Below are 6,442 nucleotides of genomic sequence, written 5' to 3'. Positions count from 1 at the left end.
TGGCCTTAAGGGCGGCTCCGAGGGAGTTGAAAGACAACGAATAGCCTTCATCCAACAATGGTCGTCCTCTCCCTTTCTTGAGTCAGTGGGCATCCACATAAGATGGAACTATCGCGTCCCTTCAGGGATTTGTATATAATCGTCTCATTTGTAAAGTTTTATAACTAATGGAAGGAGTTTTTTTTTGGAGAAAAAAAAAAAAAACTGATCACAATGATAACGAAGAGCTATGAAAAAAGTATATGTCAAACAAATATACATTTTCAAAGTGCCACACATAGCTTCAAATTGTCTATGTACTTTCAACCTTTTTTTCTTTACCCTATGTTAACTTAATTAAACCCTCTTCCACCGTCTTGTTCACCATGTCTTTATTGTTGTATTTTGCAAATCGATTGAACATTAGACGACTATCCAAAGTTGTATACAACTATATAGTTGCATTGTGATGCTCGATATAAGCACGTTCTTAAAAACAAATCAAAATATTTCATTAACTCTTCTTTTAATTGAATCTATGTACCTAATATTAACAATAAAGTGTTTCATAGTCTAATTGTAATGGGATTGATTCCACTATAATATGGCCATGTTGACCATTGGTTTTAATTGTGCAATTTGTAATTCTCTCTACATATTTGTTTCATTACTTTTATTTTTAAAGACACGTTTTTGTTACAATCATGGGACATTATAATATTTAGGTGTTCAATTTCTATCTCCTTTTAAGTGTCTTTGAAATATATCAACACTTCAATATATTATATGATGTGATAGATGTGACTCTTTTAACACGTCTTACTTAGATCATTATATTGAACAAAGTGGGAGAGATAATCAACCATGAAATTTACGGTTTTCCAAGGTTATTTTGTTCATATTTCGCTTTCTTTGTTCGTTGCCACTAAGTGCATGTGACAAGGACATGGTCAATTGACATACTACATAGACCTTACTCATGAGTCATACCTAACATCTAAGGTTTGTAATAGCTTCTAAAGGTTCGAAAAGATTGTTAAAATATGTAAAGAAACTTATATATAACACAAAGTTTAAGAAAAACAAACAAACACATAATACCTACCAATGAATCTCTTTTTTCTAGTCGTTCAATATATCTCAATAAAGTCATGACAACATTTAATGAAGAGATTAAATTTCAATAAATTTCCCTTTATGATGGTGATAATTTTCACTAGCAAAAAAATAATGGTGTTGTAATGAGTTCCACCTTTGATAGACCCAAAACATAAAGACTATGGGAAGCATTGTTGCCGCTGGATCTTCCACGAGAAGCCCATCCCACCAGCAGAGGTAATCATGGGACTTTGGGATCACCTCATCGCCTTCCTTTGTGGGTCATATGAAGATATTCAAGGTGAATTAGTCTCAACATCCAAGGCACGTGCAACATTCATTTTGAAATGGAGTGGAACGTCGATGCTGCGATTGCAAATCGGCAATATACAATGGTGTTATCTCCCGTTGAAATGGCTCTTCCCCTCAAGGACTCCCCCCATGCGACATCCCCCCATCATCCCCGGACCGTAGAAGGATCACTCTAGGCTTCACGTTTTTAGAGTTAATCGAAGCCACATAGCTCTATATGAGGCTTGGCCCTTGTACATATGATACCTCTTGTATTTCTTCCTAACTAATGGGTAGCATTTTTTTGGGAAAAAAACCATAAAGACTACGATGGAATATTTAATGGGAGATGTTCCTTAGGGGCTCCAAGAGTGGTGTTTGTTGGTGGTTTCTGTATGCAAATAGTAATAACATAAAAGAAGAAAAATAAAGATAAAGAAGAGGGCCTCGTATGCATTGTAGGATACTATGGCAACAATTGATGAATACGAAATTGTGAATATTGTGGGGGTTAGATGAAATACAAAACTAACCTATATTTTTAATGGCAAAATTTATACTTTTTTACTAGGCTTGATTCTTCCAAAAAAAAACTACTTCCATTAGTTAAGACAATGTACATAGGATAATATACAACTCATATCTTATAGGCCAACTTCAATGGCGAGAAGAAAACAACATGTGTAAAGGAAACAACAAAAAACTCCAAAACACCACATCATCCAATGAACATAGCATTACTCGGCCGCATACCCTCCATGTGAGCCTCATACAACCCAAATTCAACATAGGCATCCTCTGATCTCTTCTCGTGGCAACACCCATCTATACTAGGCTTGATTCTTAAATACAAATTTTAGCAATGGGCGCGGTTCAGTTTCGGTTCGGTTCGGTTTCAAGGCAAAGAAACCGAACCGTTTATTTAAAACAAAAACCAAACCAAACCGTTTATGAACTCTCAGTATTGAAACCAAACCAATTAAGAAATAGTTGAAACCAAACCATTTAAAACCAAATCGTTTAGGGAAAAGTTGAAACAAAACCGAACCATTTAATAAAAATTTTAAACCTAACCACTTAAATTAAACTAATTAAACATCTAAATAAACAAAAATACATTAAATTAGGTTCTTTTCTCCTCCAGCGACAATGTCCACTATTTTCCTCTTAATGACAAATCTCAAGAGGTGTTGGAATTGGTCAGCCCAATAACCCTTTGGATTCTATGGAAACAACGATGTAGGCGAGTCTTCTCCAACCAAACCACCTATCCAACAAGGTTACTGCAAGAGATATGGAGTGAAATTGTAGCCACTCTGAAAAGTCAATATGATGGCCTTAAAGGTGGCTCCAAGGGAGTTGAAAGACAACGCATAGCCTACATCCAACAATGGTCGTCCTCTCCCTTTCTTGAGTCAGTGGGCTTCTACATTAGATGGAACTATCGCGTCCCTTTAGGGATTTGTACATAATCGCCTCATTTGTAAAATTTTATAACTAATGGAAGGAGTTTTTTTTTTGGAAAAAAAAACATTAAATTAAATAAGCATTTAAGATAAATTTATTAAATCAATAAAAGAAACTTTAATTGAACCATTAAATTAAATAAACACTTAAGTTAAATTAATTAAATCAATAAAAAACCATTAATTAAACCATTAAATCAATAAATTATAAAGGTAAAACAAAAGTTAACCAAAAACCTATAAACCTTTAAACCAAACCTATAAACCCGAGTTTTAGAACCGAACCGAACCGTTTATCGAAAATCCAAAGCAAACCAAACCATTAAATTTTTTGGAACCAATAAACCGTTAAACCATGGCTTAACGGTTCAATTCGGTTTGAGCCGAAATCGTGCCCATTGCTAAATACAATCCCATGCACGTCAACATTTTGAGACCTTTCATATCCCTTGCACATGCATGACATACAAATTCACCCTTCCTCACCTAACATAGCTTTTGAATATCCATGATGTTTGTGGGTGAATCAGTGACCATTTTTATGCATATAGCCATGGAAATGAATATTCTTTTTCTACGTCGAACACATGTCATGGAAGTGGGCATCAATAATATTCCATGCTTGAGACCTATCATATCACTTAAATATGTTGGACAATATCTTGCAAGTCTATGATTCGATTCATGGGGAATTGGATGAAACCAAAAGAGCCCAGTCAAAGTTTCTCCTAAAATGGGGTAGTTCTCCTATGGTGGCCAGATCATCATCAGGGCCTAATGGAACTACCAAGCACCCAAATGGCCGTTTCTACCAATGGCTTCCAGTAGTGACCAGGAGCTGTAAATATGTATAACTGTGTTACAAGGTAGTTACCATGTTAAAAGAGTTGATGGGATACTTTTGTCGTAAATGAGGGAGTGGGGACTACGATCACTTTGGTGAGAAGACAAGAGTGAGCTTTGCTGAAATGTGTTGGTCTTTGATGTACTTTGTTTGCTAACTAATGCGAAGTAGTGTTGTTTTGGGAATAAAATTGAAAATCTTGTAGGTCTCCAAAACACGAAATCCAATGGAATTAGTACAATTCAATAATGTAAAAAGCTCATTATAATTGTGAATGTTGAAGCTACTCCAAAAAATTGTTTAATTAATGCAACTATTTGGTTACAAATGATTATTCTTAGTATGACCTCAACTCAAAATTTGAATTTAGAGACCTATTAAGTATGATCAAGAGAGGAGTCTAGCTAAGGTGAGCTTCTCAAAAAATATTTTCTTTATATGGCCATAAGAGCATGACAATATATAGTCAATGTGCAAATGCAAACTCTCCACCAAAGTTTGACATAACAAGTAGCTTATGTGACAAGATTTATATACATGAGAGATAACTCTGACAAGTAGCTCATGTCTCTTTGGGTGTCATAGTCATATGCTTATCATTTTTTGTTTTCTTTATATGGTCATGGTGTAGGGTTTACAAATAGACTAAGATGGAGGAACTTTGGAATACTTGATTAAGGCATTTAAGGAGGTTTACCTATAGTGTAGGTTTTGGCAAATGTTTCTTTCATGTTTCTATGAGCCTTATATTAGAATCTTGAGAATAAGATGCTCATATGAAACCAATTTGCATAAGCATCTGGATTGCATATTAATCGGAGAAAGTCTAGCCTATCTCATATACGAAGAGGGATTTGGAATGTCAAGAGTGACAAGAATCCATGGTTAGTAAAAGCCCTATATTTCAACACTTGGGGTATCCATTGGGAGTGAATGTTATGAATGATCGATTGATTGAATAGATGATTAAAAAGTTTAGGGATAAATTCATATATTGGAACTCACAATCTTAGCCATTTGTATATTGTATTACAGAACCCATGATATTACATTATTTGTCATTGCTACCATGGACAAAGAAAGTCGTTTATTCCATTTTGCAACCTCTTTGATATTTCTTGTGAAGAAAGAGGGATAATATGGGAATCATATGGATTGTATGGAACCATCTCACAACCCCTAAGAGCTTGGGGGGAACTGCAATATTGGATTTATCTATGCATATAATGGCTACTAGATTTTCATTATTGTAAGATGTATACTCACACTCACAACCATGGATAACTATTGTCCAATATTTCATTGAGAATGAGGGTATAACACATGGGAGAACAACGATTAAGGCATCATGGTGGTAATTATTGAACGGATATATTCCACTTAAGATTCATTGTTCTTCATGTGTTCAACACTTGATATTTTATGGGGATGAAGAGCTCCTTATTTGTATGGAAACCATAATCTAGAGAGAGAGGATTGTAATTCTTTGCAAAAGGAGTTATTTATGTATTCTCGATAATTATGTTGGCCTAGAAAGTAGAGATTGCCAAGAAATTCTTTCGTTGATGGAGGTTGGTCTTGCCTATTGGTGATTCAACATGTCCTACTGCACTTTTAGTGATGACTCCACACTCAATTGTGGTGCCATTCAGATTTATTAATATGATTATATCCATAGTGGCATCTAGTAAATTAAGAAATATGTATGAAGTAATAAAGAAGTGAGAAAACAGGGCCTCAAACCCAAGACATAATGCTAGTATTGTAACAACTTACCACTAGGGTATGCTAATTATGATAAATTTGTTTTTTACTTGTGGCGAGGCTAATTTTGATCTATGGAACCAAATCAACATATCATCTTGTATGTGATGCCTTCCTAAGAAGGGGGGTTACTACTTTGTCATAAAAACTCTCGATGTAAAAATAATGCATGCACATATGTGCTCAGCCTTCTCGGTGGAAATTTGAGTATGACACGCACATTATCATACTCATTTAACAAGACATCATATTTCTCACAAATCACCTTATACGTTGAGCATGCGATAAGTGATACTCATCCTCCACTAGGTTTTCATTGCATATCTTGCATATCTTCATGTTTGCATGATGTTGCCTACCTCAAATATTGAAAAGGGGCCAAATGTGTCTTTTATTGTTTCATATTACACTTATGCTCTTTTCACACATAACGGCCATTCACTTCTGTCTCTTGGGCTTTTCTATCTTTTCTATCTTTCCTTGTTCCAAACATAGTACTTGGGTATCAATGTCTATCTATGTTGTTGGGAAGAGAGAAAGGTAGCAACACTCACAAGTAAAAGAATATTGTTCTAGTTTTGTAGAACCGATAAGGAAAGTTAGTGTCATTCAATAAGCCGAAATATGTATAGAAATTTTGGAAATCCTTCAAAATCTCTTTATTAATCATTTGATCTCAAATCCACTTGTAATGACTTCACCAAAGGAAGAAAACCTAATCTTAGATTGTTTACATGTTTGCTAGCTTTTTAGAAAGTTAAAAGGCATGTACCCACCACCTCAACTTTCTCTAAAAGACAACACAAAGTGTTATGGAGAATGATTACAAAAGGAAAGAGAGAATCCACTTTTTCTTCATGCTCTACCTTTGATAGTGCTTCTTTTAGTGGGTGTCATGCTCCTCGATGTTTTCTTTATGTTGATGTATTCCATAACATCAAAATGCATATGGAATTCTTAGCTTCTACTCAACAACACCAACAAGAGAAATAAAAATAGC

Source organism: Azolla caroliniana, unplaced genomic scaffold, assembly GCF_043228905.1.
Source record: "Azolla caroliniana isolate FFs.n. ecotype wild unplaced genomic scaffold, voAzoCaro1.0.p SCAF_16, whole genome shotgun sequence".
Lineage (NCBI taxonomy): Eukaryota > Viridiplantae > Streptophyta > Polypodiopsida > Salviniales > Salviniaceae > Azolla > Azolla caroliniana.
Note: the sequence above shows the minus strand (reverse complement) of the source record.